The sequence below is a fragment of the Diospyros lotus genome, chromosome 6 (assembly GCF_014633365.1).
Source record: "Diospyros lotus cultivar Yz01 chromosome 6, ASM1463336v1, whole genome shotgun sequence".
Classification (NCBI taxonomy): domain Eukaryota; kingdom Viridiplantae; phylum Streptophyta; class Magnoliopsida; order Ericales; family Ebenaceae; genus Diospyros; species Diospyros lotus.
Window position 1 is genome coordinate 33,729,333 of NC_068343.1, and position 25,618 is coordinate 33,754,950.

Consider the following 25,618-nt stretch of genomic DNA (forward strand, 5'->3'; position numbering starts at 1 on the left):
TGCATCCAGTATAACACAACTCTATAATAAAACTGCTAGAAAAGAAGTGGCTATAGAATAAGGTTGCTTATTCTTTTAGTGATTCTCTATTCTCTTTTCATCGCTTGTCCTTTTCTATAGCCATCAAATCTGAAGCATATTGTGCTAAGGCTAAGAATCTCTTACTCTTCTCATGTTAGGAGTTTGTCATAGCCTCTCAAACTCAATAGCCTTTACCTCCATAACACTTTCAAGAATAAGCCTTTCAACATCGAAAACTTGAACTCATCCCACTTGAGATAGAGAGCTTTAATGGGTCTTGTAGCTCTTATGTCTATATACTACTTGCGAGTTGATTTTCGTAATCTCTAGGTTACTAGTTCCATCGTCCCTTACTGGTTAGCTCTAATAACTTCGAAATGTATTTGGTATTTTTCTAAGAACTCCTCCAACTCGATGGGGTCACCGTCTCCACCAAAGATTTGCAAGTTATACTAAGAACCTAATCCAAATCTAGCTTACCCTCAAATATTGATAAATTGACAGATCATGATCCTACCTCTAATCCATAAGCCCTTTGCATTTATTGACCTTCTCTTAATTGTGATCCTGATACGAAATTTGATTAATCCAAGTTTTTCAGTATTGCTATGTTTCTAAAGTAATTTTGATGATGAAAAACTTGATGATTTTAGAATTTGAAATTGAAATAGTTGGTATATGTTTAAAATTTCCAAATGAAGTTTTTATGGTGTTGAGAAATTTATATTTTAATTTATTGAAAAAATATTTTTTAAAAATATATTTTCAATAAATTTAGTTTATTGATGATTTTCAAAATATTTTTATAAATATTTTAAATTGGAGAACTTCATGTTCATATATATATATATTTCAAAATATCCAAATATGATTTTATATTGATAGAGCATGATATAAAACTTATAAGAAAATATTTTTGAAAATCGACTAAATATAAAAGTCATTGGTTCAACTAAATATATGTATTGAGATAACTGATAAACATCTAAGAAGAGGGTGAATTGGATTTTAACGAATTTTTCTTGACTTGAAAAGACTTTAAGAAAATAGTTTAGATTTTTCAAACTAAAGCTTTGAATATATCCTTTTGAAAAATATGTGAGATAAGTGAAAAATAAGGACAATGTAATAAAACTTAATGCTTTAAGAATCATAAATGAAATTGATCTTAAAGTTTCCTAAAAGATATATTTTGCTAAAAAGAAAATGACAATGCTGAAACAAAGAAAGAAATAAGAACGTTGCACACAAGGATTTTTATAGTAGTTTGACCAACCAACTTAATCCACTCCCTTAACTCTTCACTAAGGACTTTAGCAATCCACTAAGGATATTAGCTTTTGCAGGCTCAGCTATAACCTTGGCTTTCATAGATGCAATTGTAACCTACACTTTTAATTAGCTCAGCAGTAACCAATACAACAGTTTTTCAAGACTCAACTGAAACCATTACATTTTCACAAGATCGGGCATAACCTCTTGCCTTTTCAAAGGATCAGGCACAATCTCTTGCCTTTTAGGGATCAAACATAACCACAACAAGATATAAGAAGTTTACAATATGTAGCACTTGAGAACCTCTTACAAAGATAGAGCACAAATGATAAGAATGGCTTCTCATAATGAAAAGAAAGATAGAAAGAATAAACAAAATGTAAGCCCTCATTCTCTCTTTTTCTTTTTGAGGATGAAACCTTGACGAATTTCTTTAGCTTAAATCAATAAGAAGTATTCCAGAACAACAACCTTCTTTTTCATCTTCATATCCTTTTATAGTTGTTGTTTAAAGGATGGAAATATGCAAAGACAACTTACTTTTTCCATAAAATAATTATTAGAATATTTAAATATCATTCCCAATTATTTATGGAATATTTAGAGTCTTTTTGGAGCCTAAACGGTCCAATCTAAGCCTTAAAAGCATGTGCAATGACTAGTTATAATGCCCCGCTCCCACTTACGGGTGTTACTCGTGAACAATTACCCAAATTGTCCACCTGCCCGGCCTTAGGTGAAGGGTGAACTATGTTTCAAGATGAAACGCCCTAGGTGGGAACTAGGCTTGTCCTTCCCTTCCCTCATTCCCAGGATTCACCAGCGAAAGTGGGCTTTAACCACACCGCATTGGCTAAAAAGAAAACTCATGAAAATGCCCAACCGCTGTTTCTTATTTATATTTAATTCTTTTCCCATCCAAGAATTTACCGGGCTCCATAAATCACCATTTAAAACCAATCCATTGATTGATTACCACTTTTGGAGGAAAAACTTCATTTTTTAATTTTCCAAAAATTTCGGCATTTTCTTCAAAAATGCTCGAAAACCCCTTTATTTTTGAAAACTCCTCCGGGGCCCAAATTCAATTTAGAAATGGCCCAAAATCCCCAAAAATCCAATTTTTTTTTAAAAAAATTGGCCGGCGGGGCCTGCTGGCCTACGCGGGGCCCCACTGGGCGCTGGCCGCGCATGCCACGAGCGCCCTCCTGCGCGCGTAGCCGCCCATGCGGCCCCGCCTACGCGCAGGCTGCTGCCTGCTTCCAATTTTTTTTTTTTTTTTTTTTGAGCTTCCCAACTCCCAATTTTCCAGAAATTTCACACACCTCTAAATACATCAAATCCTCCACTTTTCTCATTGCAAGGCCTTATTTCTCAAACAAAACCCTTCTTAATCTTTATTTATTACAACATACCTTAACAATGAGACTTACATCACAACTTAGGCTTCAAATGCCATAAGCCAACATCTCATCTTAATATAAAATCAAATACTCTCAAGTTATGAAATACACACATGATCTTAAGCTTTAACAAACCATTAATAATCAAGTTAATTTACATCTCATGACTCAAACACAATAACATAGGCTTCCATAAGCCATAACCTACGCTTGAATCTTCTTTCCAAGCTTCCACATGCCATTCCACCATTTCTTTTACTTTACCATGCTTTCACAACCTACATGTGAGGGTAAAAACCTCATGAGCTATTAAGCTCAATAAGGGTGCATATGCAAAGTAAATACAAGCATAACAAGTCTATGTAATGCAAATGCATGCATGCATGGTTAGGTCATTCCATCCTCACAACCCAACATGGTTTGAGGCATTAACCTACCATTTCTTTCCCACTCCCATGGCCATAGGTCTCATGAACAAATAAAGCATGCAAAGAGATACATAAAGGTTTATGCAACCTACTTACAATGCAATGCAAGGCCACCTCCACATAGGGTCATCCCTTACCTCTTATTGAATAATTAAATCTTCACTTCAAGAGAGCTTCCAACATCATTTTCTCCCACCTAAAATGGCATTTCAACAAGCCACTTACTTTTTTTTGCATACTAACATATTAAAGTAAAGAGAAGGAAGAAATAAACTTACTTGTTTCCTTCATCTTCTTCTCTCTTTTCTTCTCTTTTCTTGGAAGACAACTCTTTCCTTCCTCTCATTTCCTTTCTCTCTTTGAAATGGCAAAACTTGAGACAAGGGCTTACTTTCCCTTTAAATACTACTCTTGTCTTGAAATCTCCATTTCAAGACTTCATCTTAGCCTTTTATTTCCAATTGCTTTTTGAGAAAAAATCCCAACCATCCATCTCCTTGGATTAAATACATCTCTCTTGGAAGAAACACAATCCATGCCATTTCCTTCCTTTAAATCTCACCCATTGGATTACCTTTGCCTTTACAAGACTTCATCTCCACCATTAAAAGAAAGCACACTTTTAATAGGATGGCAATCCATGCCATTTCTTCTCTTTAAATCCCCACAATTGGATTTATTCTCTATTTCAAGAATACATCTCATCCATTAGATCTCTTGAATTTCTTATTTATTTTCCATTTAATTAAATGAGACTAATTTCCACCATCACATGAGAGACCACTTTGAAAGACATAATACTTTCTTTTTCATTTAAATAAATCCCACAATTTTTCAAAGCATTAATGGGAGACCATTTTCTCATTTTCCTTTAGATTTATTTAACTCTCATATTTTCCAAGGCATTAATGGTGACCATTTACCATTTTCTTTTTGATTTACTTTAATCCATATAATTATGCCTCTCATTAAATGCTTGAAAGACCAATTAATATTTCTTTTGCATTTAATTAATTCACCCAATTATACTTGAACCACAAAATACCAAGTGTCACAACAAGACACTAACCTTGGCTTCCAAGTTTAATCTCATCTCTCCAAGTGGCATTACCACATTAATTCACAACTTAGGGAAAATATAATTATTCTCCTCAAATAATTTAATATCCACCATTTTTCCTATTCACATAAAACATTCATAAGTCAAGCATCTTACTATTACTTGACTAACATAAAAATGAATATGTTGCGCACAAAATATCATACTCAACTACAAAGCATAATATATATCACAAAGATGCTCTAGCTTAAGAATTTTGATGACTCATTCATATTTATCAAACAAGAGCACACATTGGTCAAAACACAATAGACAACATTAAGATGCTCTAGCTCTAGCATCATGATTTTTCAATCATTCACAAGAACACATATACACTTAACAAAGCATACATGATTTCTTATTCTATAAGCCCTCAGCCACAAATGCTACTAATGCATACATTGAATAATTCTTGAAAAATAGAAACCTTAGAAATCTATTACTCGAATGCATTTAACCTAAACATATGCAACACTTAGGAAGTGTTCCTTCCTGACCAAAGAGAGCAACTGGAGGTGGGATCACAACGGAACGGTGCGGGCTCTAATGACGGGTCCGTCCAAGTGGCGGTTGGCACTTGCATGCACTCTGATACTAGAGTGAGTAAGAGAGTAAGGAAATAGTAGTGCATCAGTAGGTCAGAGGGTAGAATATACATTGGCTCTGAAGAGAGCTGGCTGATATAGGAGGAGGAGATGTCCTCCTGCATGCAACCGTCATGCATCTGCAGGTGATGGGACTACGTATTCGGCGCTGGTGGAGGTTCCTAGGTAGCAGCATGGTGGTGACAGGGCCTTCATTAATGTGGATAAGATCTGTCATTAATGAGGATGGGATCTAAGACGACCATGCCGATACCCAGTGGGGGTTGCAATGATGTTGCGGCAGGCTAGTGCGGGACCAAGAGATGGGCCGAGATTGGGCCAAGAGATGGGCCGGGATTGGGCCAAGAGAAAGGACTAAGAGATGGGCTAAGGGATAGGCCGAGATTGGGCTTAGACGGTTCAGAGCCCCCCAGGTCGAATGCTCAAGAAATGAGCATTCGAGCTAGAGAAGGGAGGCTAGGGTAATTTTGCTGCATATGCTAGTTTTGGAGAGTTGGATTGTCATTACAATTTGACCAAGGTAGACGACCGAGTTGACTTTGGTTTTGTTCGAATAAATTTTGGCTCTAGAGTTATCTGAAGTCAGCTTGACCTCCAAGGTAAAGTAGTTTTCCTTATGTGTTGACCCCATAACATGCGTGGTTTTGGGATTCGAGGCGTTGTGCCTGGGGGGCCAAGGTAATGTCTGGGTGTGGTGGCCGGCTGGCTATCTTGAATGTGCATCGATAAAGTCTTATGCTATTGTTGGGACGTGTTTAGGATATTGTCGAGCTCTCATTTGGTTTTTGCTATCTAAACTCAAAAGGAAGAGGAAGAGATCGCGCTACCCTTGTTGAGGTTTTGAGTATACTTATGGGGGGTGGCACTTTAGTTATGGCTGTCCTCTTAATCCTTGCCAGATAGGGATTTAATTCGGCAGCGGGGAAAGTTCCTCGATGTTCTGGTATATGAAGCGTGGAACTTCGAGGTATGAAGCATCCTACTAGGGAGACTCATTAACATAGGTATGAGTGATGGCTCATGATTTCCCTCAAAGTTTTGAATGTGTAACACGTGGTACCCCCCTGGGGCTTGCTAAGTGTCTGATGGCATTTTTCTTTCTTCCGGAAGAGACGTATGGGCACAGTATAAAGGGTGGGTCCCATTCCTTTTGTGTTTTCCATCATTATTTATTCTTATTTCTTGTGTCAAAGGTGAGCTATTTTTTCTAAGTCTTCCCCTTCAATTGTTTCTTAGTGCGAAATGGCTCCTCGTTTTAACAAGGAAATGCTAAAGGCCATCTTTGAGGGAAGAAGAGAGATTTCTAACGGTGCCATTGAGGGAGATGTCGCTCCTCCAGTGGCTGATCTTATATCTTCTATCATTGCTTTGGTTCTTCTAACTGCCTTCCTAAGGACTTATTACTGATGAGGGGCTGTCGTCGATTGGGAAATGCCCAAGGGATGCCAGAGGGGTCGAGTCATCTGCTGGCGTGCTTTCTATGGGCATGTCTGGTCCTTTTGCTATAGGGGATCGATGGGCGGCGTACCGTCGGGTAGAGGATCGGGTTTTGGAGGTTTTATCGGAATGTCGTGCACTAGAGTTCGGGTTCCGAACAGAGATGGCTACTCTCAAGTGGTTGCATCGAGAGGAGATAAGGCGTGTCCAGGAGACGGGGAAAAGCAAGGTGGGGACTAAGGTGGCCAGGGTGATGGGCAGCTTGAGGGCTGGATGAGGCGGAGGTATCGTTGATTCATTTTCATGAGATCATAAGTCGACTCGGCCGCCAATGCTAGGACACTAGGGGGGAGCTTCATGATTTAAGGACGGAGATTGCCTATCTGAAAAAGATGCTTTAGGTCTCCTAGTCGAAAGTAGATGGCAGTAGAGCTTAGATGTTGGAAGCCGCGAACAATCATGTGAAGGGCTATGAGAAAGTGCTACTTCACGTTCGAACGTTGTTCCCAGGCCTAGACTTGCAGCCTTGCAAGCCCTTCACGAGGATCAAAGGCGGCCGACTTGTTGATTCAACCGAAGAAACACGCACTAGGACTTCAAAAGGAATTCCTGGAGCTGAGGTGGACTGAGTTAAGGAAGGTGTTGCCGACGACGCCGAGCCTCCGGCCAAGTTGGGCTAATTTATTGCTTTCTTCTTTTGTAGTAGCATAGGTTTCTTAGCATTTCCTTGGTAGCCCGATTTTGTCAGGGCTAGTGTTTATTGCGGCCTGCTATTTTTGTCATCTTTTGATCTGCTACTTGTAATGAAATGTCCAGTTGCTTTTCTTTTTCATAAGACGTCTCCTTTGTGTTCTTTCTAATGTGTCACGCTTTCTCCTAGCCGAGCCGGGGCCCTTGAATGCTAACGCAGTGGTTCCTAAGTTAAGTGCTATGGCTGGTGCTTAATCTTAGGTTTTGGGGAAAAATGTTTTGGAGTGCAAACTCTGGAGTTTTGTAGAGGTTTGGGGGAATTGTGCGCGTAGCATGAGATTTGAGCTTATAAAGGAGGCAACGATTTGGCGGCGTTAAGCATGGAACCTGTGTAAAACATTTCGCTATCTGGGCATTCAATCAACACATGGAAGGAGTTGATTGGTCATGATGGGAGTGACCCTTCAATTTTTGAGGTGGCAATTTGACTGTATTAATGGCACAACATTTTCAGAAACTGACTGTATTTAATTTTTTGGAGACGGTGAGGATTTGTTGACCGTCAGGTGATTGCGTTTATAAAAGGGGGGGGGGGGAAAGCCCTTGGTTTCTACCCATGCTCTCTATGTTCGTTTGCGTTCTGGTTCTGGGAGACTAGGGAAACGGGGTCAATGGCTTGCAGTAGGGATTTTTTTTTATCTAGGGGGGTGTTTCTACTAGTGACTTCACGGATGGCATAGCAAGGGCCGAAAGGTCTAAGGTTCAGCGAGTTTGGACGAGACTAATACTAGGATGAGTGAGACATATCGTGTCTAGAATGGGTGATGTGGCTTTCATGGAGTTCTCCTCCAGCAGAAGCACCGTGCTCTAGCGTCCAAATGCTTGGATCTTTGATGTCGACATCATTAGGTTGGAGGTGGGGAGTCATTTGATAGCTCCAAGGTTGAAAGTGGGAAATCTCGACATCACCTAGGCGCTAAGTCGTCTTAGATTTTCTTCAGGAGTAGTTGCCGCACTGGCGGAATCTAGCTCCTTTGGGGACAAGATGCTACGCGGTACAAAAGAGTTTAAGCCTTTCCTAAGTGGCTCGTGGGGAAAGCGGTTACTGATGATTATAGGAGGAACGCGTCCTGCAGCGACTGCTGCTTGGCCTTGCTTTACTTTGGTTGTGTTTTTAGGCATTTGTGCAGTGTAGCGGTTGTAACGTGATAGGCGAGTGTGACATAAAATTACTATAGATATGAAGCTTGTAACCAAATGTAAATTTTGTAATGAAATGTAGGTGTCTTCTAGGTACCTTGTTTTCTATTTGTGTCTAGCATGCTCTTTTTGGTGATAGCTAAGCAACACTCTTTGGAATCGTCTGTTTTTGGGATTGGACAGAGACATGCTCGAGGTCTAGCGTGCCTATTTGCTACAAGGCACAGCTTCAGGCTAGCTCGAGGTCTTGTGCGCCTATCTGATACAAGGCGTGGCTCGATAGGGCCGAGGTAGGCTCGAGTCGCCTAGAGCAATGGCGGGGTTGTGCCCAAGGTCCGCGCGGGGTGGACTGACCATGTCAGTCTGGGTCCTGAGGACAGCTTAAAGGAGGACCGAGTTTGGCTCAAGGTTCTATGCGCCTATCTGATACAAGGCGTGGCTCGATAGGGCCAAGGCAAGCTCGAGGCGCTTAGAGTAATGGCAGGGCCGTGCTTAAGGTCTGTGTAGGGCGGACTGACCGTGTCGGTTTGGGTCCCGAGCACATTTTAAAGGAGAACCGAGTCTGGCTCGAGGTCCTGTGAACCTGTCTAATACAAGGCATGACTTGATAAGGCCGAGGCAAGCTAGAGGCGCCTAGAGCAATGGTGGGGCTATGCCTAAGGTCCACATGGGATAGAATGACCTTATCGTTCTGAGTCCCGAGCATAACTTAAAGGAGGACCGAGTCTGGCTCGAGGTCCTATGCACTTGTCTGATATAAGGCATGGCTCGATAGGGCCGAGGTAGGCTCGAGGCGCCTAGAGCAATGGCGGGGCTGTGCTTGAGGTCCGCGTGGGGCGGATTGACCATGTCTGTCTAGGTCCCAAGCACGACTTAAAGAAGGACCTAGTCTGGCTCAAGGTCCTGTGTTCCTGTCTGAAATAAGGCATGACTCGATAGGGCCGAGGCACGCTTGAGGGGCCTAGAGCAATGGTAGGGCTGTGCTCGAGGTCTACGCAGGTCAGATTGACCATGTCATTCTAGGTCTCGAGCATGTTTTAAAGGAGGACTGAGTTTGGTTCGAGGTCATGTGTGCCTGTCTGATACAAGGCATGGCTTGATAAGGCCGAGGCAAGCTCGAGGCGCCAAGAGCAATGACGGGGCTATGCCCGAGGTTCACGTGGGGCGGACTGACCGTGTCGATCTAGGTCCCGAGCACAGCTTAAAGGAGGACAAAGTCTACCTTGAGGTTCTATGTGCCTGTCTGATATAAGGCGTGGCTCAATAGGGTTGAGGCAGGCTCAAGGCGCCTAGAGCAATGGCAAGGTTGTGCCTGAGGTCCGCGTGGGGCTGAATGACATTGTCAGTCTTAGTCCCAAGCATTACTTAAAGGAGGACTCTCTTGTGCGCCATTTTGATACAAGGCATGGCTCGATAGGGCTTAGGTAGGCTCGAGGCACCTAGAGCAATGGCGGGGCTATGCCCAAGGTCCGCACGGGGCGAATTGACCATGTCGATCTGGGTCTCGAGCACGTTTTAAAGGAGGACCGAGTCTAACTCAAAGTCATGTGCGCTTATCTGATACAAGGCATGGCTCAATAGGGCCAAGGTAGGCTCAAGATGCTTAGAGCAATGGTGGGGCTGTGCCCGAGGTCCACGCGGGGTGAACTAACCATGTCTGTCTAGGTCCCGAGCACGACTTAAAGGAGGAATGAGTTTGGTTCAAGGTCCTGTATGCTTGTCTGAAACAAGGCGTGGCTCGATAGGGCCGAGGCACACTCAAGGTGCCTAGAGCAATGGCAGGGTTGTGCTCGAGATCTGCACAGGGCGGACTGACCATGTAGGTCTGGGTCCCGAGCACGTTTTCAAGGAAGATTGAGTCTGGCTCGAGGTCCTATGCGCCTATCTGATATAAGGTGTGGCTTGATAGGGCCGAGGTAAGCTCGACACGCCTAGAGCAATGGCGGGGCTATGCCCGAGGTTCGCATGGGGCGGACTGACAGTGTCGGTCTAGGTCCTGAGCAAGGCTTAAAGGAGGATAGAGTCTACCTCAAGGTTCTGTGCGCCTATCTGATACAAGGAGTGGCTCGATAGGGCCGAGGTAGGCTCGAGTGGCCTAGAGCAATGGCGGGGATGTGCCCAAGGTCCGTGCGGGGTGGACTGACCATGTCGGTCTAGGTCCCGAGGATAGCTTAAAGGAAGACCGAGTCTGGCTCAAGGTCCTATGCGCCTGTCTGATATAAGGCATGGCTCGATAGGGCCAAGGCAGGCTCGAGGCGATTAGAGCAATGGCAGGGTCGTGCTCGAGGTCTATGCAGGGTAGACTGACCATGTCGGCCTGGGTCCCGAGCACGTTTTAAAGGAAGACTGAGTCTGGCTCGAGGTCCTATACGCCTATCTGATATAAGGCGTGACTTGATAGGGCCGAGGTAAGCTCGAGATGCCTAGAGCAATGGCGGGGCTATGCCCGAGGTTCGCATGGGGCGGACTGACCGTGTTGGTCTAGGTCCTGAGCAAGGCTTAAAGGAGGACTGAGTCTACCTTGGGGTTCTATGCGCCTATCTGATACAAGGCATGGCTCGATAGGGCCGAGGTAGGCTCGAGTCGCCTAGAGCAATGGCAGGGCTGTGCTTGAGGTTTGCGCAGGGCGGACTGACCATGTCGGTCTGGGTCCCGAGCACGTCTTAAAGGAGGACTGAGTCTAGCTGGAGATTCTGTGCGCCTGTTTGATACAAGGTGTGGCTTGATAGGGCTGAGGCAAACTCTAGGGGTTTAGAGCAATGGTGGGGTTGTGCCCGAGGCTCGCATGGGGCAGACTGATCGTGTCGGTCTAGGTCCCGAGCATAGCTTAAAGAAGGATCGAGCCTACCACGAGGTTCTGTACGCCTGTCTGATATAAGGCGTGGCTCAATAAGGCCAAGGTAGGCTCGAAGTGCCTAGAGTAATGGAGGGGTTGTGCTTGAGGTCCGCGCGGGGTAGAATGACCTTGTCGATCTGGGTCCTGAGCACAACTTAAAGGAGGACCGAGTCTGGCTCGAGGTCCTGTGCGCCTGTCTGATACAAGGCATGGCTCGATAGGGCCGAGGTACGCTCGAGGCGGCTAGAGCAATGGTGGGGCTTTGCCCGAGGTCCATGCGGGGTAGACTGACCATGTTGGTCTTAGTTCTAAGCACGGTTTAAAGGAGGACCGAGTCTTGCTCGAGATCCTATGCACCTGTTTGATACAAGGCATGGCTTGATAGGGCCGAGGCATGCTTCAGGTGCCTAGAGCAATGGCAAGGTTGTGCCCTAGGTTCGCATGGGGCGGACTGACCGTGTCGGTTTAGGTCCGGAGCATAGCTTTAAGGAGGACCAAGTCTGTCTCAAGGTTCTGTGCCCCTGTCTGATATAAGGCATGGCTCGATAGGGCCAAGGCAAGCTCAATGTGCCTAAAGCAATGGCGGGGCTGTGCCTGAGGTCTGCGCAGGGCAGAATGAGCTTGTCGGTCTGGGTCCCGAGCACAACTTAAAGGAGGATTGAGTCTGGCTCGAGCTCCTGTGCACCTGTTTGATACAAGGCATGGCTCAATAGGGTTGAGGCAGGCTCGAGGCGCCCAGAGCAATTGTGGGGCTGTGCCCGAGGTCCACACGAGGCGAACTGACCATGTCGGTTTGGGTTTCAAGCATGGCTTAAAGGAGGATTGAGTCTGGCTCGAGGTCCTGTGCGCCTGTCTGATACAAGGCGTGGCTCGATAGGGCCAAGGCAGGCTCAAGGCAACTAGAGCAATGGTGGGTTATGCCCGAGGTCCGCACAAAGAGCCAAGGGAACTCACTACCTGACCACTAAACCTCAATTAAGTTCATGCCTTCCACACTTGACAACATCATCTCCCAAGAAATTATCATTCATTACATTTCATCAAAACACATTTTTCAAAGTAAGCCATAAGGCTCGACAAGTGTATAAAAAAAACAAAAACTGGATATGACTAGACTTACCCCAAGCATCAAGCATAAATGACACACCAATCCATGTCATCTACATTAACCATGAATCAATTTATATATGGCATGCTTTCTTTTCTTACCAAAAATTCCCACACTTTACCATGGGATATAACATTCACCCACTTAGACCATAGCACAAAGCCATTTTATCAACATAGCTTATAGCACAAAAATAATTCGGACACACCGCCATTTTGCGAACACACCACTCTTGCAATATGATTACGTAATGCAATGCAACATAACCACAAGCACAATTACAACAAGTAACATTCACACACTTGACACCATAGTGTAACACACTTAATCAACATAATCCATATCATAAGAAAGTAGATGACGGACATACCAAAAACAAATGTGGGCCAACTGCCTTGTTGGATATCCCCCTTTCTTTCTTTCTTGCGGACGAGCTGCTTTTTTTTTTCACATTTCTTTCCTTGTGGACGAATCGCCTTTCTTGCTATGGCATGCCTTGGGGATATCTACTTACTTTCTTCTGCGCAAAATAATAGGTGTGACAAGGTAATATATATACATGCATACATATGCTATGCATACATATTCCAACATCTTCACAACTTCACAACAACATGCCTAAAATCACCCACTAGGATTCTAGGCCATATCACATCATGATATGCATGCATATGACTTCATTCACATTTATTTATGGCAATTATTCTTATAGTGATAGTCATGCATCACACATGAGTTACCATAGACATGCCACCCAAGAACATTTCTTATTAACTTCCCAAATGATAGGTGTCTTCAACCACATCCTATCATTTTAGAGGATTGAGGGATATCAAAGGAAGCATTTAAAAATAATTTACTTTAACAATCTTATTTGATTTGGATTAAGAAAAGTCTTAACCAACTCAAATCATAACCAAAATATATTATATTATATATCAAATCGAAGCCCTCGAAGTCTAGTGTATGATACTTCAAACGGATTGCAATTCCAACTTCTACATCAAAAGTTATGGGTAAAATAGAGAATCATGCACAGTGTAGTCAAAATGTAGTCAAGTCGACTTGGGGCCAATTGACTCGCCCAAAATCGAGTCGACTTGACCTCCCAGACGAGTCGACTCGATTGAGAATTGGGGAAAACGGCCAAAAAAATTATCTTTAGCCGAGTCGACTTAACCCACTACAAGTCGACTCGATTGAACCAAAATGCATGAGATGGACACAAACCACCCAAAACAAACAACACTAGCTTCCTAACCTGCAAATGCCATTCCATGAATGAAATATGGGGTAAACAAGCCCCAACGAAACCATCAACAAGACCCAACAAAAGTTTTGACATGACATACGAATCAAAGGAAAAAAATGGAGAAAATACACAACCAATACCAAAAATATTTTTTAACAATAAGGTAGAGGAGAATCATGAAGCATTTCATTGCTACAACAAAGGAGAAAGCTTGCACAAAATTCCATAAAAGTGCAAGGAGAACTTGTAGAACCATTTTTTAAAAAATAGAGTGCAAGAGAACTTACTTTCATGATGCTTAAATCGAAGAGACGAAGAAGAAAAAACCTCCTCCAATTGCATCCTTCAAGCCCCAGCAAGAAGAAGAAGAAGAATAAGAAGAAGAAGAAGAAGAAGAAGGGGAGTCACGAGAGAGAGAGATTGGGAAATGAGGAGATGAAAAATTTGATAAGGCATGGAGAGGTGAGGGGAAGGGAGTGGTCTGCCAACCATTCTCCCCTTTGCTTTTACCATTTTTCCCTCCACAACACACACACACACACACAAATATCTTAAGCCCAATTTTGCCATTTTTCTTCATTTCCATTTCTTTTTTCTTTTCTTTATTCAACCCGTTATGCCAATTACCATTTTATCCTTTTCTTTTTCTTACACAACATATAATACATAAGCCCACTTTGAACATTTTGCACTTTTTTATTTCTTTCTCTTTTTCCATTTATTTCATTCCACTCATATAAATACATAGGTCCAAGCCCAATTCAATGGCCCAATTCCATCATAAGCCCCAATGGGCTTTACAACTTCACTTAATTAGATAAGCAAAATTTCACACTTGGGCTTAACCCAATTTCAAAGCCCTAAATTCATTAGAGATGGGCTTATCTTAGCTTCCCACATATAATAATAACACTTATAATTTATCCACAAAATTTACTTACATAAATTTTCCATATAAAAATATTTTTCACATTTATTCTAATAAGGAAAAATTTCCAATGCTTGAAAATAAAATACCCATAACGTCTAGGCCCATTAATGAGTCGTTACATTTGGTCCTGAAACTGTCGTTTGGTGGTCTCCCACCAGCACCCTACATCTCCTTTCAGTAGAAAAGTACCCAACTAAATCTTTTGATTGTGTAGGCATCTTAGGCGAATCCCACATCGGCCATTAAAATGGGGGGGGGGGGGAGATCTGGAACCGGTTGTAAGGTTACATGACAAGGACGTCATGTGCTCAAGGGGGGGAGAATGTAATACCCCGAGAGCCCAGAGATGGGTAGTATATATCGAGGATAAGTAAGGAAGGAAACAACACCAGCTGGATATCTTTTGAGCTGAATGTAGACAAAGAACTCCCAGGTTAAGCGTGCTTGAGCTGGGGAAACTCAAGGATGGGTGACCCCCTAGGAAGTTCGCGTAGGCCCATTAGGGTAAGTTGTCCGGTCTTTCCTATCGCTCGATGCGGGATATTACAAATGGTATCAGAGCCGACCCCCGAGCCTTTGAGCGCAATAGTGGGGCAAACCTCAGCGAGGACTTTGAGTCCTTAGGGGGGTTGCATGTAAGCACTTTAGGCGAATCCCACATCAGCCATGCAAAGGGGGGGAACTGGGCATATAAGTGCAGATGATGTTTTACATAGTGACGCGCATTTTGGGATTAAATCTCAGAGCGACAAAATCGGGGATTGGTTGCGACCTGAATCGGACAATACGTTGCTACGTGGACCCCAACCGTTACATAATCCTTGAGCTTCCTCAGCTCAAGCACGCTTAATCCCGGAGTTCCTTGTCTACATTCAGCTCAAAAGGTATCCAGTTGGTGTTGTTTCTTTCCCTACTTATCCTCGATATATACTATCCTTCTTTGGGCTCCCGGGGTATTACATTCTCCCTCCTTGAGCACATGACATCCTCGTCATGCGACCCTACAAATGGCCTTAGATCTTCTCCCATTTGGAGCTACCATCCTAGAAGCCTGCTAGGAGCAGTTCCTTGATTAGGCCTCGTGCCCCGGCGCCACTCCTTGCCCTCATTGGACCGCCTTCTCCAAGGGTTGGCTCTGATACCATTATGTAACAGTCGGGCTACATGTAACAACGTATTTTCCGGTTCAGGTCGCAACCAATCCCTAATTTTGTCTCTCTAAGATTTAATCTCAAAATGCGCGTCACTATGTAGAATACCCTCCGCACTAATATGCCTAGTCCCTTTGCATGGTCGATGTGAGATTCGCCTAAGGTGCTTACATGCACCTCCCTTAGGGACTCAGCGTTCTCGCTGAGGTTTGCCCCACCACTGCGCTCAGAGGCTCAGGGATCGGCTCTGATACCACTTGTAACATCCCGCATGGAGCAATAGGAAGAACGGGAACAACTTATCTTGATGGGCCTATGCAAAGTTCCCAGGGGGTCACCCATCCTTGAGCTTCCCCAGCTCAAGTATGCTTAACCTCGGAGTTCCTTGCCTACATTCAGCCTAAAAGGTATCCAGCTGGTGTTGTTTCCTTCCTTACTTATCCTCGATATATACTATCATCCTCTAGGTTCCTGGGGTATTATAGAAAGTCTTTAAAAGAGCTGCCCCGGAACTACCCTTGTCTGCCGTTACTACTAGTTTAGATGCCTCACCTCGCCCCTGCTCCCACTACCCCTGCCTCAACTGAGCAACGGTCAAGGCCTCCACGGCACGTGCGAGACTCGCCAAGGTAACTTGCACGTCGAGAATACCCTGTTGTTCTGTCTCACCAGCATCTCTAGGAGCCTCGGGAGGAGGTATACTTTACCCATGATCTCTAGTAGGTGGTCGTCCACTATGCATATTCATGCTTCCTACATAAAGAAAAATACGTAGAAGCAGAATGCATCCTCAAAGATTAACTCAACAACAAAACAACCTAACTCTACCCGACAGCCTATGTGTACAGGGACATCTTATCCTTAATAACTCTAAATAAGCTCTGATACCACAAAATGTAAAGCCTCCACCCAAGTCCCCAAAGAACTAGAGCAAGTGCCCTACTAAAATAAAGACAACCTAAGTCTAGATGAACATTTCATGCATGTAACTGATGGAAACCAGAAAAAACCTGATACAGGAAACTTGTCATCCCGATATGAATATCAAAACCTCAACCTACTATATAACAATTGATTTCTAGGTTTACATAGCCCAGGCATGCATAACATACATCATGGACACACTGGCCACAAAATACTACATAGTCCATACAAACCCAAATAAACTGAAGAGAAATACAATCTGGAAGCCACAAAATTGCATAAAAAAGAACCCTTAGGCTGACAACTGCTAGGTTTGCATGGCCCTGTACATTGCCTAACTAGGAAGTCAGGAACCACTAGATTCGCCCACAACTGGGTCCTTGCCTTTATTTGCAATGAAGAGGAAACAAAGTGAGTCCAAATGACTCAACAAGCTCATAAAGAAATAAAGGACCGATAGAGTAGGTGCTAACAGTAAACCTATATCTCAAGTGCATAACAAATCGAAACTCATGCATAATGTAATACCCGAGAATTTTCAAAGGACTCGAGAGTAATTTTAACTTGGGCCATAAATGAAATTTTCAAAAGATTTGGGACTTAAGTATAATCTCATACAGTTATCAATATCGAATCAACTATAGGGAGTGCCCTGGAGCCTAGATACCCTAGGAAAAAAGGTATCTCATTAACGAGCATTCCGAGATACGATTTATTATATTGAAAGAAATTGAAATTGAGACAGTTTTCGGTACAGCTTTGGTTCAGGCTGAAAAACTAAATTGTTGTAGGGGACCTCCGAGAAATCAATGGAACCCTGAGGGGGCTCTGGTTTTTTGTAAGGATGAACCCTAAGGTGGTTTTGGGATGAAAAAACAACCCGGTGAGGACGTTGGGGCAAAATCATCCTTGACAAGTAATCTTGGAATTATTAATTTTGCGTTTTTGGTATTGTAATGCAAATTAATTTGAGATTTGAGGATGTAATTGTAATTAGAGATTTACCTAAGTGAATTTAAGATGAAATTTGGGGTTTAAATATATAATTTCCTATATTATAGTGTATTATGTGATATATATACATAAATATATACATAGTGCGTGTGTTGGTGGCAGCTTCTGTGAAGCTTCGAGATGGAGCTTCCGCCAGCTTAGGGCTGAGGTGGCTTCAAGAAGTGGTGGCCAAGGCAAGTTGAGTCGGGGAGTGGTGGTCAAGGTAAGTTTAGGTGGTGGGTTTGCTATAAATAGGTGAAGAGATTGAAGGAAAATGGAGAGGAAGAAGGAACGTGGCCAAGAGTTGCAGCGAGAGAGAGGGTGGCCTAGAGCTTGGAGGGAGATTAAGGGAGTGCTAGGAGTGATGCTAGTGGCCGGAGGAAGCCGTGAGGATGGCCGGAAGCAATCGAAACTAGCCGCAACAAGCGGACAACATCCATGGTCGTAAGCCGTGGCCATGGTAGCACGAACCAAGGGCGACCAATAGCGGCCACGGTGATGACCTCAAGTGCGGCAGCGACTGATGAGGTCGGCAGGGTCGGTGGAGGTCCAAGAGATGGCTGGGGTGGGCGGAAGTGGCTGGCTAGCGACGGTGCGACGGATGGGATGGCTGGTCACGTAAGTAAGGGAAAACAGAGAAGAAGAAGATGAAGAAGAAGAAGAAGAAGAAAATAAAAAGAAAATAAAAGAAAATGGAGGAAAATGAGGAAAAATAGGGAAAATCTTCCAAAAAATTTTAGAAAATGTTTGGAATTAATTTGGGGCTAGATGAGCATGCTGAAGTTAAGAAATTATCCGAGCATGCATTTCAAGGTCAAGACAGGCATACTAAGGAAGCCTGTGAGGCTAAGTTAAGGTGAGTGGTTCTATCCCAAAAGCTTAATTTGGTTTTGTATAAATGTTTTGTCAGAATTACTCTTGATTTATTAGCATATTGTGCATATCGAATTTCTTGAATATTGCATCAACTGGTTATGTTCATAAAATGCATGGCGTGTGAGTTTTTCATGACATTGTTATATCTAAAATCATATCGTTGTTATGATGTCTGGTGGGACAGGATGGGGTCTTTTGAGAATAGGGCAAGGTTAATCTCAGCCATTGAGTTACGTTGTTGGGCACCCGGAGATTAAGTATGTCGTAACAAGGTTAATCCCAACGGTGTGTGGAATGAATTTTCCACGAGAGATTGAGTATGCTAGGGAGATTTCTCAAATTGACATGTTGTGTCGTTTGTATATGCCATGCTCATGAACATACATGCATTCTGTAAACTGTTTTTATGCCATCACTTAGATGATTCAACATCTAATTTGGGTTATGCCCCTGGAACATTCAAACGTTCCAGACGAGGGTTGTAGTAGGGGCGAGGACGTGGTTAGTTAGAGTTGATGGAGCACGAGCATGACAATCGTAGTTTATATTTTTGAAGTTATGTACTTCTTGTTTGATGAGAAGACACTATGTATGAAACGATTATAGTATTTTATGATATTCAGTAATGTTTTTATCCGCTACATAATGTTATGCCTTGTTTAGCCTAAGTCTATTGACCTTGTTAGTTAAACGGGCATGACTGGGGTTTTTTTGGGGTTTCGTGAGCATGTGAATATTGTTCTTTGAAATATCGCGTGTGTCGAGCGGTGTATGGAAAAGAAATCCTAGTAATCCCTTATAGTGGCATGCCCGGTAAGGCGGGGTGTTACACATAACATACAATGTAATCTCATAAACTGATACAAGTACCAACTATATAAGTAACAATGCACACATACAGGATCTTGGGGCCTAAATAAGAAATGCATTAACACCCAAGTCCTTATAACAAACCTGCTACTATCTTAAAAGTAGACTGTACCTGTACTACGAGCTGAAGCTCACTTGGGTGAGAGTTACCACACCCGTTGGCACGCATAAGTGTCTAGGATAAAAACTGGGCACGACAAGGTGTCCTTAAATAACTCGGTTTGGAAAACCCGACACCGTACAGCTGTATCTTAACACTGGCACCATGACTTGTGCAGATGCAACAAATAAGGGGTGGTGTAGTAAACTAGATAGGATACAAAGCCCCCATAAGCCAAGAATCCCAACAAGCCTCGCCCAACTAGTAAAACACACGCCAAATGCAAATGCTCATGCTTAACAACTAATAAATAAATATCATGGTCGTGTGATAAGTACTCAAGTCACATGGAAACCCCCAATGCATATCCCAAGCTCTTGCATGCATATGAACTGATCGTGTACTGGAAATAAAAGGAACATATACAAATACTCTTAGCCACAACAACCTTTACGAGAACCTACCCACAATAACCTAGCTTCATTCCACAACAAACAGAATGGAGGACCGAACCCTTCAAAGCTCACAAGAATAGACTACTCAAATGTTGGCCAAATGGGTTGAGTTTTATACCAAAACAAATCATATCGAGTCTAGTTTACAACACTTTAGATGGTTCCTAAATCGGACATCTACAATAAACGTTATGGCCAAAATAGTATAGGGTGCACAGTGCAGTCTATCGTGGGAGTTGACTTTGACACCAGCACAATCGACTTTCAAGGCATAGTTGACTCCGACATCACCTTAGGTGACCTAACCGAGGGAAAACCTTGGGGTGTTGACTCTTAGCCCCTACCAGTCGACTCTTAAACCCTTAGAACCCAAAAATGATGAACAACACACCCCCAAACTCCCCCAACTCTCCCAATACTCAAATCTAAACCCAAAAATATATCATTCCCAAATAAATATAGGGTGGAGAAGACTCTATGCCAAAGTCCAACCAAGATGAACAACAATAAATAAAGATGAAGAAGGGTTTACATATCTCTACCTTAACCAACAACATGAATTTTACTCGCACAATCATAGAAGTTTTCAAGCTCTATTCATCAAACCAACAATAACAAAAGGTATAGAAGAGAATAGGAGAACTAGAACTTGCATCCAATACAAAAGGAAACGAAGAAGATCAAGAAAGAGCTTTCCTTGACTAGCTTCACCTTTGATACTTGCTTAAAGGAAATTACCACAAGGAGAAAGTCTCTCAACCACCACCAAAATAGGGGAAAAGCTAAGCAAAGAAGAAGAAGAAGAAGAAGAAGAAGAAGAAGAAGAAGAAGAAGAAGAAAAAGGAGAAGAAGAAGGGGGCTACGGGGCTGCACAAATGAGCCCCAATTCCTCCCTTTAAACACCATCTTCTTCCTAATTTACCCTCCTCACTCTTTGCATAATTCCCCACATATCCCTCCTTAAACTCTATATATATATACACACAATTTCTTTCTTCCTATTTCCCTTTTTATAAATGGGCTCAAGCCCAAACCCATTCATCCTTTACATATAGTTTAATCCTAACACATTTAATTAGGCCCAACATCTTATAAAACCCAAATGGCTTATTGCCAACTTAGCCCAACACACTTCTTTTAAAATCAACTATGGACTAAATCTATATATAGTTAGGCCCAATCTAACTTCATTAAACCCTCAATCTATTTTATTTAATTTTAAAATAATGCCATTATATATATACCAAAATGAAATAAATATCAATAATGGCATAGACCCAACAACGGATCGTTACATTATAGCTGCACCTATCAAAAGCTGAGGTTATAACTGATCATGCAAAAGCTATAGTGGATTTGTTAAAATCCTTGGTGAGGAGTCAAGGGAGTGGATTAGGTTAGTTGAAGCGAACCACTATAAATTGTTGTGTGCTGCCTTGTTTATTTATTTTTTTTCATTTTAGCACTTTCATTCTACTTTCATCACGTTTAAATTCTTCTTTCAGTAAGTGTTTTCTTTAAGTAAAATTGTTATTAGTTTTAACATTCTCAACAATAGATTTCTAAAACTTTAAAGGATCAATCTTTTTGTGTTGAATTTATTTTATGCTTATCATTTTCTATCAAGGATATTGTAGGTCCCTTAGGATATGGCCACTCAAGAGATGGTGAATGGAGTATTTAAAATTTTGACAATTTACTTAATTAAAATTCTTGTTATTTAATTTTAAAAAAAATAAGATTTTGTAACTATGTATATGTGAGTTTGAGATTAATAAATTGCAAGCCACAAGATATAGCAAGAATAAATAAACGAGGCATAAGACAATTTATAGTGGTTCGGTGTCTCCACACACACTTACTCCACTCTCCCAATGTCTCAACCACCCTTGGAGTTATACTAATCTTACCAAGGTTTTCACACTATCTCACATTAGAAGCTAGATACATTTCTAGATTACAATAGATTCTAGGAAAATCACCAACACCAATGTTTCTCCCTAGCTTACTTTGGAAACTAGATACACCTAGATTTTTTATGGTTCTAGGAAACCAGTACACCAGGATTTTCTCTCTATCTAGATTTTTAAATAGTTTTAGGAAACCAATACAATCCACAATAAAAGTTTATGTGAATACAAATATTTGTCCACAGTTGGACACAAATGAATAAGCAATTAAGAATAAATATTCAAGACAATGAAAAATAATTAAATAAGTGACATCGATTTGAATGAAGAAGATCATATTTAACTTTGCGATCTCTTTTTCTCCACTTGCTTTGCGGCTCTTTAATGGATTAGCTTTGAGAGTCTCGGATTGATTGATTTTTTTGCTTGAGAGTGTTTGGGAGCTTGTGGGTCATTTGAATGTATAATATGTGCAATGAATTATGTTACAAATGAGTTTGAGGGTATTTATAGATATTTTCAAAAAATCATTGTTCACAACGATTCGATCATCGTTCACAACGGTATGATCACTGTTCACAAGGGTCGAATTACAATTCATAACAGTCAGATCACTGTTCATTAATCATTTTCAAAAATATATATTTTTATACCAAAAAAATTATGCATTTTAAAATTACTTAAAAAAATATTTGTAATGAAAAAGAATAGTTTTGGTAATACATACACTATGCTAAAATATTTTATAAATTAATAAAAATAATTAGGTACAAAATATCATTTTTGTTATTGTTGTTAGCAAAATACAACAATTAGAATTTTTAAGAGTAGGATGCCCATGGATGCCAAGGTTTCGGGATTCAATCGAAGTTCCAACACTGAGATAAGGTGAGCTTCCGAAGGAGCCTTCCGAAGGGTCCTCTCGAAGGGCCTGATTCATTGATGATAGGCTTGTAAAATAGGCTTTCAGAAGTGTTGTTCCCAAAGGGTTCCATCCGAAATATCCCCCAAAAGGTGACTTCACACGAGCGAGAACTTTGCAATCAGGGGTGCTTGTGTAGGGTTGCTTCCGAAGGAACTGGTGCTTGAGAGGAGTTCTATCCGAAGGAACAAGGCAAGTCTTCTGAGGTATCTTCACTTCCCCTGGAAACAGGTCTTCCAATGGAATGAATGCAATGTTTCCGAAGGATTTGTAGAGGGTAAACAAGGATTAGAAGGCTTGCGGGATTTTCCTCCCGCGGAGACCCTTCTATGCTTAAGTCAGTAACGGAAGGAAAATAACCTTGCAGAAAGGAAAATAGGCTAAGTTTCTAAAGAAAAATGAAAGTGATATATTGATATCTGGATCCCCTTTTCGAGAACTATAGCTGGCTTTTATAGGGCTCGAGCTTCGAGGACACGTGCCATTTCTTCCCTACGATCCTTCTGATGGGGTCGGTTAATAGCTTGTTTTCCTCAAGAATCAAACAACGAAAACTTCCTTCTGAATGAGTGTCTCTGGGTCCTTCCGAAGGACCCTTCCAAAGCAACTTCATATTTTTTCTTCACAATGCTCGACCTTTCTTCCTTCTGATTGTTGAGGCATAATAATTAATCATCAAAACTTAGCTGAAAATTAAATAGAGCAAATTAGCTCAACAGATATATTTAAAGCATTAGTTTGAACAAATCTAAACTATTTTATCCAAAAATTCTTTAAAAACAAGAAAAGTTTTTGAAAATGCAATTCACCTCCCTCTTAGGTGTCTATTATTTCTTTCAACTAACAACTAAAACTATTAACCAATTAAAATTGATACTCAGTTGTTTGTTGTTGACTGATTCTGTAAACTTAATAGTCGAAAGTTTTTACCAAACTATTGACTGGTTTTACAAAACTATCGACTAAATTTCAATATTTTGAAATAACTGTCGATTGCATTAAGAAAACCTATCAATCATTTCTATCGAGTAATTCTCTGATGGTTAGTTTTCTGATATCTAAGAATTACAGATTTGACCTTCAATGGCTAGATTAAATGAAGAGTGATCAAAAGCTATAAATAACAAGAAGTTTGAAACTCAATGATAAAAAGAGATGGATTAAATGAAGAGCAATTCTCTTGTGCCCATACATTGTCTCAAAACTTTCTATTACCTTGCATTTTATTTGTTATAGTTCTAGCATTCTTACCTATTGTTTTCAAAAGATCATTCTTCAAAAAAATGTTTTTTAAGCGCCCAATTCACCCATCTTCTTAAGTATGTGACGTAACCAAAGGGGACTAATGTGATAATATTTTCTACATATTTTCTATACCATTCTTACTTTATTTTATGTTTAATTATTATGCTTTTATATGTTTTCTATATTAATTTTAGATAATTTATTATGTTAACAGGATTTGAAGGAAAGTGAGAAAGAAGAGCAAAAGTTATGGATTTTCGCTACTCAAGGGGTCCGATTAAAAATAAAAGTTGTACCAATTGGAATTTCAAAAAATTCTAAAAAAAAATTATGTGAGATCTCTATATGTCTACTTTTCTACACTTCAAACGGTACATAAATATGAATTTTCTATAGAAAGTTATGGCTGTTAGAGTTACAAAAGGTCAAAGTTGTCAAAAATTCAGTATTACTTATAAATTTTTCATTCCATTTTCTCCAAGTTGGATTAAGAGGCATTTTAAGGGTTATTTTGGCTGCCTATTTCATGAAGAATTAGGACCAAGTGGACCTAAGAAGGCTAGCCCAAAATTCTAATCAAATTAAGACCATATTTTACAAATATTCCTAGATTGTAATTATTGATATTTTGAGAGATTATTTTGTATTGAGTATGAGACCTAAACTTTTGAGTGGACATGGGTGGGATGAAATATGGAGAGAAAAATATGGAAGGGGAAAATATGGAGAGGAAAACATGGAGGAGAAAATTATGGAGGTAGGTTATGCCATGTTTTAAGGGAAAAATTAAGGAAAACAAGAAATTGATGAGTATAAATTGAAAGGAAAGCTGGAAAAATAGGAGAGTTGGAGCTGAAGAACTTAAAGGATTGGAGAATTGGAGCATTCTTGGTGAAAGATTTATTGTATTTTCTTCAAGAATTGGTGACAACATTTTTGAAGAAGAAAATCCTACACATCAAAAGAGTTTTATTCTCTTCTTCCATTTCCTTTAAATTCTATATTTTTATTCATTTGTTTTGTTATGGATTCTATCATTTGTAATATGAACCAAACTCTATAACTAGGGTGTTTTGATGTAGTTTAATTATAATAATTTGATTTTCATGGATTAATTTTTTTTATTCATGCAAGTGTTTATTATTATGCTTAATGTTATCAAATACGTGGCCAATATTTGATTGATATGTTGATATAGATTTAGATCGGAAGGAAAAATCTATAACTTGATCTAGATAATAAACACCACAAGAATAAAATTGAAACGGAAATACAAATTTGACTTGTGTGGTTAATTATATTGCATGAATAATTAAATTTAGATTATTAATCATTTAAATTAAATTATATTAATTAGGTGAAATCGAAATATCCTAGTACTTTTCAAATCTTGAAACTCTCCATATTTACTTTATGTGTTATTATTTTATTTTTTTAAATTAATTTTTTTTAATCAATTATTTAAATAACATTTGGGTTAATATAATTTTGGTAATTATCACCTAATTCTCATGGGAACGATGTTCTACTCATTACTCTATTACTTGTGTGATCCGTACACTTGTGAAAAATCACCATCAAGTTTTTGGCGCTATTACCGATGATCGGTAGTTGATAATATCTATAACATCACGCATCGAGCGATAGGAAGGACCGGATCAACTTACCCTGATGGGCTTATGCGAGCTTCCCATGGGTCACTCATCCTTGAGGTACCCTAGCTCAAGCATGCTTAACTCGGGAGTTCTTTATCCACATTTAGTTCAAAAGGTATTCAGCTGGTGTTGTTTCCTTCTTTGCTATCTTCGATATATATACGAGCTTTTCTAGAGTCCCTTCTTAAACCTGACTTTGGGATTTTAGGGTATTACATTCTCCATTCCT